The following is a 12,865-nucleotide window of genomic DNA, read 5'->3' on the forward strand; positions in this document are numbered from 1 at the left end:
ATTTCATAAAATTTACATGGAATGGTAACAGACAGCTATTTCTTAGGGGAAGAAAATTTCCTTGGAAGAACAGTGTATGCTAAAACCATAAATGCTGAAGAAAGTTCACATATTACATTCGTTCTGTGATCATTTGCACTTAGAAATACAGGAAATTAATGGAAACAATTACATTTTACCATGCTGCATGAAAAATAATATCAAATTATGGAAGTGTTGAAATGTGCTTTAAGAAATAAACTTAACAAGTTAATGCCTGCTAACAAATGTGAGGCAAGATTTTGCTCACAAACATGGACATTTCAAGGAAATTTAAGACATTTAACTCTACATAATCTTTTGTTGGATTGATCGTGCTTGGCACAGGTCTAACTCTATAATGTTGTCCCTAGGCAACACCATCCTTCTCTGATCAAGAACGATTCTTCATCATTTCCTCAGGAGTCGCTGTGGATGAATGAGCAGCATGAATCTCTAAGGTAGTTAAATTTGCAAGATGAAACATTTCTTTCTCTAGAATGGGGATACCCATGGAAAGCCCATGTAGTGAAATCCAATACAGGAGTAAATAAGCAGAAGCACAGGCAAGAGAGTTTGCCATCACATAGACTCCACCCCACAGTGACTCCAAGTGTTAAAGCCGAACTTTTCCACGGGTTTTCCTGGATGAGGCCTGGTGGTGTAGTGGTTACAAGTCAGGCCGTGAAACCATAGGAGAAAGACTGGGCTTTCTACTCCTGTAAAGAGTTACCTTCTCAGAAACCCCAGAGGGACTCACTGGGCGGAGTCAGCGCTGACTCAAAGCAAGGAGAGCTGAGACAGGGGATGTTTACAGAAACAGGTCCCCAGCCCTTTCTTTTGAGGCTCCTCTATGTGGATTCTAACCCCGGTGGCATAGTGGTCACACACCTGACTGCTAACTGCAAAATCAGTAGTACTAAACTACCAGCTGCCCCCACAGAGAAAGATGAGACTTTCTACTCCCATACCATTTTGGAAACCCACAAGGGAAGTTTACCTATTTCAAGGGGTCACCATGAGTGGGAATGGACTCATTGGCATTGAGTTTGGCTTTTTAATTGCCAACCATCAGGTTAATAAAGGACACGAACTCCATCTCCTTAGAGTCCTCAATAAGTTGTATAATCTTTGAAACCAGTTGTGGTCAGAGTACATTTGTGATTATACTTATTTGAAATATAATAAAATAATATAATATAAAGTAGAACATCCATTGTAAAATGTAAAAAAGGTAAAATGGCATTTATTAAGATGATATTGTTAAACAATAATTTTTACTTAGAAGCTCTTCCCCCACTCCCACCCCCACCCCCACCCTTCACCCCACCCACCACCTGCCCAGCATTTGTTAGTTAAAAGGGATTTACTTGGCTGCTACTTCCTGATTAACAATCATTATATTTTAGATTACATTAGGTAGCTAATTTTGAGAATGCAATTTTACCTTTAACTGGAATGCCGTGATAAAGATTAAATAGTTACTTTAAATGGATTTTGAGTGACAAACATAGGTTATGATCTCTTTAGATTGTAGCAGAAAGACAAAATGTTTCCATGCAGATTAGGATTACTGTATTGGTTGTTCAATACCTCATTCTTGCAAAATGTGGATGTTTCCTTACAAAGAAGTCGCTGGCAGCCTGCCTTTCAGTTTAAACAGATCCAAATTTGAAGACAGCTGACACAGTAGACAGAGGGATGCACTTCACTGAGAGCAAACGCTGCAGGACGACATAATTGCTGGACTTCGAGCCCTCCTCTGCTGGGGAACACTGTTTAAGCTCATTAATGAAACCACTGGGTCAGCATAACTGTGAAGTCGCATCCCAGCAGAGCTTTTGGGACCCAGTTTTGTGCACGCACGGTCTGAGCGAATAAGCCGCCAAATGGAATTTCCTCTCTTGTTTGGATGAAACATTAGCAGGCTATACTATTTGACTGAAATACGAGTTCAGAGCATTTTTTTTCTTTTTCATAAAAGGCTGTATAGAGTCTGCAGGGACTATGATGAGAGCAAGACACTGGTTTATTTTCCGTGTCCTGATATCAAGGCAAGTGGACTGTGACAGCGGGCACACGTTCCTCCTCCTTCCTTCCCTCCCTCCGGTTGATAGATATTTCCTGAGTCCAACCATAGGCCTGGTTGCATTGCAATCACTGTGGGCTCAGTAGTCCAGTAAAACCAAGTCTCTCTTCAGAGCTCATGCTTTGTGGAGGCCTAAAACATGAATTTTGATCAAGGCACAGACAAATTATTTAGGTAAGGTATTGCTCAGCCTTGCGTTTCTGTCAGGACATCTCAAGTAGCACACACTTTAAGTAAAGAAGCCAAACAAGGGCAAAGGTGTCATATTAAATATTAATAAATATTTTTTCTTTTTGATTTTACATAAATAGTTAAACATAAAAAAGTTCTAATAATATTTTTTCCCTGCACCATGTGCTTTGTATTGCTTACCTGCTAAAGGTCATGGCTTATAGAAAGACAACTGCCTGGAAAACCAGTAAAATCTCTCCATCCTATCTCACTGTCTTGCACATCTTTCTGCCCAGGATCAGGCTAACTCATTGGTTGTCTCCATGTATTTCATTCACATCAAGACCATGGGGGTGGGGGAGTGTGTGTGTGTGGTGGGTGGGTGTCAAAGGGAGCTGATGTCAAGGAGTTCAGGAAGCGAAAGAATGTTTTGAAACTGATTGTAGTAGCAATTGTACAACACTGCTTGATGTGATTGAACTATGGAATGATATGGTATCGGTATTAACTCCCAATAAAATGTTTTTGGAAAAAGGAAAAGACATTGTTTAATTGATTCAGTCTTCCCAGGTTTGTATTCCATTTTGTAACATAATCAGATTATTTTTCCAAACTTTGTTTTAAAAATTTTTAAAAGAAACCTTTTTGTTTGCTAGCTCTCTAATTAGAAGTCTACAATGGAGCGTATTCAGCTTCTATTTTCCTGAAGCTGCCTTTTTGATGTTGATTGAGTGCCTGCGTATCTCATTTTACTTCAAAGACCACCAATACATATTTCTTTTATAGTGTTTAACCTAGATTAATGTTGGTATGTTATGATTTAGAGTATTTTCTTCTCGTCCAAATGAAATAATTTTGGTTCATATCAGTAAGAATAAACTCAATCTTATAAAATGCAAGGAATAGAGTGGCAAGGGCCCATAAAAATAAACAAATTAACCAAACAAATATGTACGGTTTCTTTGATTCATCATTGTTTATGTAATATCAGTAGGTGTAATGGAAACATTTATGGATTCAGATTTCATGTGCTATTCAACTTTGTAATAAGAGGAGGAAAGAAATTTGGGATGGAAGTATCCCATTGACCTTTGTTTTCATAAGGACATGAACCTGGTTTTTAAATAAGGTTCTGAAAATGTAATTTCTGGGATAAGTAAACTTTTGTATTAATTCTTACTCAGAATGAAGGAACTCATTTGCTTCGCCGTATTATCATGGGTTAAAAAGAAACTCAACATATAAATAAATGGGTGAATGATTTCAGCCTTTGATTCCTGGATGATGCAATATAGCTTTTGGTAAAAAACAACAATGTAAGTTTTATAAATCTCTTTGATTCATCAGCAGGTCACCTCCCACTTTTAGGATCAGGATGCTAATTATTATCATAGTTGCAGAGAATAAAAAGCCCATTTTTCTCATACTTGACTCTTGGTTTAGTACCTGGATGAGCAACTCTTTATAGACAGGCAGTTGTTTTCAGAGGGGAAAAGGCTTGGCAAGTCGCAAAATTAGATAATTTAACTTTAGTCTTATCAAATAAATTCAGTTTCATATACAACACCAAAAAACCTAATGTGAAATTAAGTAAAGACAGAAATACCCCGTATTCAGCGTTTACCCAGTTTTTAAAACAAGCAACTTTGAAAAGCATTGCTGTATCTTGGATTTGCTGTCCTCTTTCTAAAGGACATATTGTCACCCCATCCATTGAGCAGACTATTGAATTCTCCATGACAAAGAAAGAACACCTTTAACAGCTTTTCCTTAAATGAACATGGCAGGTACTACAACAATGCTGTTAATCTTTTCCTAAAAGCTTAAAGTTGCTATTTAGTTATTTACTAATAAATCAAAGACAACATGTCTTGTCATTTTAACTTAGGAATTGGTGGATGGATCATCAGTGTCTTTGGTTGGTGAAAAAAGTTCTACAGGATAGGATATAGCCATTTGACACTCCCCCAAAGGGCACACACACACACACACATACAAATTACAATAACAACATAGCTATAGTAGAAGAAATAATAAACACAAAACAATTTGTGAATGTTCATGAATTGGCATCTATCTATATCTATAGAAAGAAATAAATCAATGTAATCACCCTATCCATCATGTTTTAAACATGATTTGAATATGTAACATGTCATTTGTTTATGGTTTGATTTGATTACATCTTTGTTGCTTTCTTTTAGAGCAACCAAAATAGAAGAGTTCTCAGTACTTCTGCAGTTTTCTATTAATTGGCCTCTTAATGTTTTAATATAATCCTACAGTTAGTTTCCTGAAGATTTATTTTATTTTAGTTAAAAGACATATTCTCCTTGGCATAACTTGCTATGGTAGAATATTTGAAAATGAGATAAAACACAGTTAGGTAAAAATTCATTTCACCCTTATCTATATTTGTGGTATTAGAAGCTGAACAAATATTTTGCAAATGAATAAAGAAACAATTCTGGAGACTGAGAGGACTGAAGATATAACATCTTTAATCAGCCTAATCTACCAAATTTCATTTTGTCTTTAATTATATTTTGTTTCATGAAAACAATGTGAATTTTAATGGTTAGTTAAAAGAAAAGTTAGTAAATAGAAAATGTCTGTAAAGCCATAAATAATTCTTCCTTCCACCCTCCCCACAAAGAGAAGTTAATCTTATAGAATTAACCTTCAATCAATTTTGTAAAATTTTGGGTGAGAAATATATAAGCTGGTTTCTACCCAAGTTATTAAGTTTAAGGAATCATTTTCTAAACAGTGTTTATTTGGTTTCATAAAATGTTAATGTTTGTTATGAACTATTTAAAACCTCCAAGAATTTTCACATTTTGCTGGTGTTCAAGAGTCAAGATTTCAAAGTAAACCTGGTGAGCAGAATAACTTGTACCCCAAATAGTACATGGTCATCACTTGATGATCTATTGCAATAATTGCTAATTAGTGATTTATTGACAGTCTTTCAACATGATGTAATTAACTATCCAAGTTGGAGATGGATTGCTCATTGAATGGGTCCAGTAAATAAAAACACAATTAAGGCTAGTTTGGCCTCCTCTATTTAGACTTTCCATATATGAGCTTATGAGTCATAAAAGAATGGGACAGATAAGCTTGAATTCCATCATTTTCTCACTCACCTCTTAGAATAGCTCATGTTTTTCTGGCGCATATGTGTGTGTACACATAAATGAATATGTACGTGTGTATTTTACTTTCTACAACCTTGGATTCCAGAGCACTTTTTTGTGCATTCTGTCTTTTTATTTTCATTCTCTGCCCAAAATTATATCTACTTATGGTTGTGTTAAATTTAAGTGCATTTGAATTGGGTGTTAAGAAAGAATATTGAATATAATGTGGACTGCCAGAAGGAGTAACACATCAGTCTTCAAAACCACTACCACTGAGTGAATTCTGACCAGAGGAACCCTATCGGATGGAGAATTGCCCCCTTGGGTTTCAAGATGAAGTCTCGTGGGAGCAGGTAGTTTGCCTTTTCCCTTGGAGTCCTTGGAGAATTTGAACCACTGTCCCTGAAGTTAGCTACCCAGCACTTCACCTGCTGCACCAAGTCGGAATGCTACTTAGAAGTGAGAATAATGAGACATTGCTTTGCTTACTTTGGATATTCCATTAGGAAAGGCTACTTTCTAGAAAAGGCCACTTTGTTTTGGTAAAGTGAGAAGTCAGTAAAAATAAGGGACATTCTCAATGAGATGGATTGACACAATATCACCAACAACGGGCTCAAGCATATCAGCGATCATAGAGGCAGCTCAAGATGAAGCAATGGTTCATTCTGTTCTACAAAGATTGCCATGGGTCAGAGCTAACTTGCTGGCAACAAACAACACCGAGTTCATGCCATCTTCCCTTCTAGACCATACACTCCCTAAGATCTAGTTCCGTGTCTCACTTTCTCTGTAGCTTACAACACCCATGCTGAGTGTACTTGATGAAAAGTTGTTTATCTTCATAAGTGATGCATTTAATGAATCACATTGTACTTGATGAAGAGTTGTGAAAATAATTAGTCCAATGCCTAACATGGCAGAGTTACTGTCTCTTTACTTTGTTTGGCTGATTGAGATTTGTTAGACCCTGGAGGGCGAAGGATGTTTTGGAGTTATCTTTATTACCTTTTTTCCTGCATCTAATATGAGGCCTTATACATGGAAGGTGCACTCATTCATGAAGAGTGTGTAACTACATGCAAGACACTGTGCAGGGATGGCCATGCACAGCATGACAAGATGTGATTGCTGCTAAGACAGTACATTTATATGAGAAAGCATTTGAGCATTATGAGCACAAAGGAAGATTCATGAAGCAGTCGTAGAGTGCAGAGTTTGGGGGTTCTTGAAAGCCAGATTAAATAGAGAGCAAATCCCACCTTTATTTCTATTTAATTTCAGTATTCATCTATTGTTGTATATGCGACAATCTCCAGAATGTCTTTGCACAGAGGGACTGGAGTTGAGAAATGTGCTTACCCCAGTGTTCCCTTTTGCTTTGTTTCTCAGCAGCAGGTCTGAGTCGCAGCTGAATACATGAACCACATTTCCACCCTCCTGCAGTTAGGTATGACTGTGTGGCAATGCACTGGCCAATAAGATGTTAATAGAAGCAATCTGAGACTTCTAGGAAGTCTGAAACTGAGAGATATCTTAGCTGGGAGGAGGATTTATTATTTAGATCTTTGTCTTTCTCATCTGGCTGATCTGATGGTTGGAGTTCCAGCAATCACTGTATGCCACAAGTTGATCTTTATGCTAGAATTCGTACACTAGAATGGAGGGAGCAGAAAGATAGTAGTCTCAGATCCTCATGGAGTGATCTTATCCGTTTTATGCCGCTACCTGTTTGACTCATGTAAGGGCGAAAGAAACTTTGATTATTTTTGAGTTTTCTCTACATGTACCAAAATCAAACTTGCTCAAGTATAAACACACGCACATATACCCACACTGTCCCACTGAGTCCTTTTCAATGCATAGTAACCCTATAGGACAGAGTGGAACTGCCCCTGTGGGTTTCTGAGGCTAGAAATGTTTCAGAAAGCAGAAAGCCTCATCATTCTCCCTCGAATTGCCTGGTACATTGGAATTGTTGACCTTAAGGGTTAGTAGTTCAACTCAAAATCCACTATGCCACTAGTTAAAGACTATCTAAAACCACTTTAGACTAATCTGTTTTGGTGGGTAGAAAACTATGGAAGACAAAATATGTCCTCTTGAGTCATTAAAATATGTGTTACTTTCTTAGCTGAGCACAGATGTTATTAGCTCAAGATTGTGGACTCTTGGCTATAGAAAAACAGATTCAAAATATAGTGTAACTCCCCAGATCTTAAACTTCAGCAATGTCAAGTGGGGGAAGGCTACTATTCATGCAATAAAGGGTGGACCTCGGCGTGCCCTTTATGATCAGTGTAGCCGTGTGAGCACAGACGAGTCATCTGCTCATCCATGGGACAGGTTTGCATCCACTGCCTGGCTCACTGTGACTATTACATGATTCAATAAGGTAGCATAGGAACCAACATATGTTAGTTCTTTATTTCCCCTTTCTTTCTCTAAGAACAAGAAATTAGAAAATTATGAAATAAGTCAAGCTGATTTGGATAAATAAAAAGGGATCTTTTTGAAAAAAACAAACACATTACTATTGATATCTTTCTCAGTAGAAGTGGTGTACATTTTGTCAAAAGTCAGATTTTTGAATTTTCAAAGTATCCATGCTTATGTGATTTCTCAGTTATACTATAGAAAATGATAGCTTTAAAATGTATTACTAAATAGATAGGCTTCAGTTATGATGATACATGGTACCTGGTCATTTATTTGCATATTGCTTAAGTTTTTGTTCAGAATGACTTCATGACAGTACTACATGTCTTCCTAATTGTACTGTGATTAATATAGACTCAAAGCAGCTTTAAAAAATATATATATTCTTTTTTTAGCATGTAATTAATTACAATCATTTTATTGGGGGCTCTTACAGATACTACAATAATCCATAAATCAATTATATCAAGCAAACTTGTACATATGTTGCCATCGTCATTTTCAAAACATTGTCTTTCTACTTGAGGCCTTATTATCAGCTCCTCTTTTTTCCCCTCCCTCCCCCACCTTTCCACCCTCATGAACCTTTGATAAAGTATATATATATTTTTTCATATCTTACACCATCCATTGTATCTCTTCACCCATGTTTCTGTTATTTGTCTCCCTGGGTGGGGTGGTGGTGGTGTGCATCCCTCATTGCTATTGGTTCCCCCTTTCTACACCTTTCCCCCCTCCTCTTACCCTCATGGTGTTGCTATTCTAATTACTGTTCCTGAGGGTTTTATATCTGTCCTGGGTTCCATGTGTTGAAAGCTCTTATCTGTACTGATGTACATATTTCTGTCTAGCAGGATTTATGAGGTAAAACTTGGGTCATAATAGTGGGGTGGGGGTTGGGGGAGGAGGAAGCATTAAAGAACCAGGGGAATGTTGTGTGTTGCATTGATGCTATACTGCACCCTGGCTGAATCATCCCTTCCATGCGACCCTTCTGTGAGGGTATGTCTAATTGTCTACAGACGGGCTTTGGGTCTCTCCTTTGATCCCTCTCCTTCACATTGATATAATCGTTTGTTTTTGATCTTCTGATACCTGATCCCATTGGCACCTCTTAATCACAAAGGCTGGTGTGCTTCTTCCACGTGGGCTTTGTTGTTTCCCTGCTAGATGGCCATTTGTTTATTTCAAGCCTTTAAGACCCCAGATGCTATATCTTTTAATAGCTGGGCACCATCCGCTTTCTTCACGATGTTTGTTTATGCACCCATGTTTGAAGGTGAGCATCACAGAACGCCAGGTTATTAGAACAAAGTGTTCTTTTTTTTTTTTTTTTTTGAACAAAGTGTTCTTGTGTTGAGGGAAGACTTAAGCAGAGGCCCAAAGTCTGTTTGTTACCTTAATAATTTAACATATAAATATATGTACATAGATCAGTACCCTGTGGTAGTTAACATAATCTATTGTCAATTTGAGACTTATGCATGAAAGGGTGGAGTTTAGCCTGTCAGTCAGGCCACAGCTTGATGAACTCATTTGGAGGTGCAAAGGAGCTACATAGCTCATTGGAGACAGGACACAGGCTGCTCCCTGGGAGACATCGCAGCTGACAAGACACATGGAGCTACGCTACTGCCCTGAACTGGAGGAGCTATGTAGACACCTCTGCCAACACTGAGATGCTTGCACCACCACTGGATCCACAAGACTTTCCACCCACTGGCCAATGATCTTTGTGCATTCAGCGTCATTTCATGTGTTTCATGAGTCTGAAGAGGACTTTATAGATTGGTATTGGACATGTAGGCTAATATCAAACTTATGGACTTGATCTGGACTAAGTTGGGATGTTTTCTCAATATTCAATTGCTCTTGTATATAAAGCTCTTTGTTATACACATAGAGTATCTATGAATTTGTTTCTCTAGTCAACCCAGACTAACATATACCCCTATCTTTATATACTAATATATTTATATATGTACATGCCTATATTTATACCTCTACATATGGCTTTTGCCTCCTAGTTCTTTCCTCTGTTTCCTATTACTTTCCTCCTGCTCCACTATCATGTTCACCCTTCATTTGGTTCTCAGTAATTCCTTTTGGCTACATTACGATTGATCAACCCCCACCAGGCATTCCACAACCTCCTTGCCGGTGAATTTTAGATCCTTTGTTGTTCCCTTGTCCTTGAGTTTGTTGGCTCTCTGCTCCCTTTACCCCAATTTCCTCTTCTCCCATGTTCCCCGCCGCCCCCTGCCAAACAAACAAAACATGGGTCCCGTTTATTTCTCTTCAGGATTGTTTATCCTGCCTATCTTATGTAGATAGGCATGTAATAAATAAGAAAAAGAAAGGGGGGAAAAAGCCTATAAATAGTTTCAAGTATATCTGCTGACTTTTATGAATGTCTTCCAACCAGATCTGATGAGGTACCAAGAGTCAGAGTCAGAAGCCCATTTTCAGGATTCCTTGGGGATTTTATGATTTTGCTCCCTTTGTTGCTGTTGTGCTCCCACGGTAATTCGCCCTGCTGTGGGGGGCTCAGATTGGACTCACTTCCTGCACTGTGTCTCCAGTGTTGTCTCTCATAGCACTGTGGGACAGTGAGAAGACGTTGTACCTTGTGTTGGGGCCAGCCCTATGGTTCTCTCTGTGCATTGGCTGCTTGGAGCAGGGATGTAGTCATCAAAGCTTGGTGGACCTGGATGAGGTCTATCTCTCTCTCCCTTTTAGTTTGCTCCTGCATGGTCAGGACATACTGGCCACTCTTCCCAGCCTGTATCTTCAGTGCTGTCTTCTGTAGAGCATTCTCCTAGGTAGAGGATCATCATAGCTCAGATTAGGGCTGGTCCAGTCCTCTCTGTTAATGCACTAAGCAACTTTCTTAATTAGCTTCCTTTATCTGATTCCATATGGAACTGTAAATTATGGCTAATTTATCAATATAAGTGATATTTAGCTTTTAAGTAATAGTAGTGTTCTCATGAATTTTTAACTTCTGTCCTAAAATAATCTTGATTTTATTTTTCAACCAGAAACATAAGCAATATTTTGCTAGATTTATTTCCAGAAGTGCTCCAAGTACACGTTTTGTCTAAGATTTTAACTCATATGGCTGTCAATATATAACAGGTGGCGGAAGAAAGCAGCCATCTAGATTTATTATTTTCAGCATATAGTTCACATTTTAAAATTAATTAATTAATATGGAAAGAGCAAGTGGAACAGAGTCTGGTATTGAGTTTCCTAAAAAAGAGAATATGAATAATTAACATATGGGTTTCAGAAAAAATCTTCATTAATCATTAGCAACTGTTATAAATATTTTAGATTTTTATTAAAAATTTGATGCCAAACATTTTATAATTTGCATGTTGAGGAAGGAGAGTGGTGCTTGGAAAATATTTCATAAAATAAATTCAGAGTCAGCTGGAATTTCAGAACTGAAGTTATAAAGTTTTATTCACTTGATCAAGAGTTGAACATACCATGCATTTGTGAAGTTAAATTATTTTATAGTTTTAAACTTTATTTATCATGCACACAGGCATAAAAAATAATTTCTGAAATCAGTGTAAAAGGGCTTCCAAGAGTTTGTGGAAAAATTTTGTTTTTCATTCAATTTGTCCACAAACTTTTTTAAACTCCCCACATATTTTTGTCCTAAATGAGCTTTAAACTATAAAAAATGTAGATGAATTCTGCTTATAAAATATTTCTTTTAAAAATATTGTCATGGGATATTAAAACATAGCACTATGTGTATTTGCCATGAGATGTATTAAAGGAGCCCTGGTAGCTTACTGGTTCTGTGCTGGGCTGCTAAACACAAAGTCAGCAGTTTGAGGCCACCAGCTGCTCCCAGTAGGATGTGCAGGCTCAGATTTGCTGTAGCCACTGTCTTACAGTAGAACCGCATCAGTACTTGACAAAATTGGATTTCAATGCGATATTTTGAGAAAATTTTGTATCGGAGCTCAAATAAAACATTGGAATCCGAACCAACACTCATGAGTTTTGTAAACAAAAGCACTTTGTGTTTTGGCCTCTCAGTGTCGGTTGGTGTGGTTAGTATGCATTGTTTAAAACATTTGCAGCTGTGTTCCAAGCGTTTTGCTATAATTTTCGTGGTTTTTGTGGATTTTTGTACTTTTATAGATAAAAAGCATGGGTCCTAAGAAACATTTTTTTTTTACAGAATCATCATGGTGTTAACAAACCCAGGGACAACATGTGATCCAAATTGGTGGGGAGGTAGGTGTGGGAGGCCTGGTAGGGTATGATCAAGGGTAATGTAACAAAGAGGAATTGCTGAAACCCTGGTGGGGACTGAGCATGATAGTGGGACAGGAGGAAAGTCAAGAGAAATAGAGGAAAGCGCTGGGAGGCAAAGGGCATTTATAGAGGTCTAGATAAAGACATGTACATATGCAAATTATATATGAGGATGGGGAAATAGATCTATGTGCGTATATTTATAGGTTTAGTATTAAGGTAGCAGAAGGACATTGGGCCTCCACTCAAGTACTCCCTCAATGCAAGAATACTTTCTTTTATTACATTGGCATTCTACGATGCTCACCTTCCTGACACAACTGCTGAAGACAAAGCGGGTGAATAAGCAAATGTGGAGGAGAAAGCTGATGGTGCTCAGCTATCAAAAGATATAGCATTTGGGGTTAAAAGCTTGAAGGTAAACAAGCGGCCATCTAGCTCAGAAGCCAACATGGAAGAAGCACACCAGCCTGTGTGATCATGAAGTGCCGAAGGGATCAGTTATCAGGCATCAAAAAACAAAAAAATCATATCATTTTGTGCTCACCTCCATGATATGATCACTGAAGACAAATGGGTACATAAGCAAATGTGGCGAAGAAAGCTGATGGTGCCTGGCTATCAACAGATATTGCGCCTGGGGTCTTAAAAGCTTGAAGGTAAACAAGCGGCCATCTAGCTCAGAAGCAACAAAGCCCACATGGAAGAAGCACACCAGCCTGTG

This window comes from Echinops telfairi, unplaced genomic scaffold, assembly GCF_000313985.2.
Source record: "Echinops telfairi isolate 266 unplaced genomic scaffold, ASM31398v2 ScPeMD7_3;HRSCAF=10, whole genome shotgun sequence".
Taxonomy (NCBI): domain Eukaryota; kingdom Metazoa; phylum Chordata; class Mammalia; order Afrosoricida; family Tenrecidae; genus Echinops; species Echinops telfairi.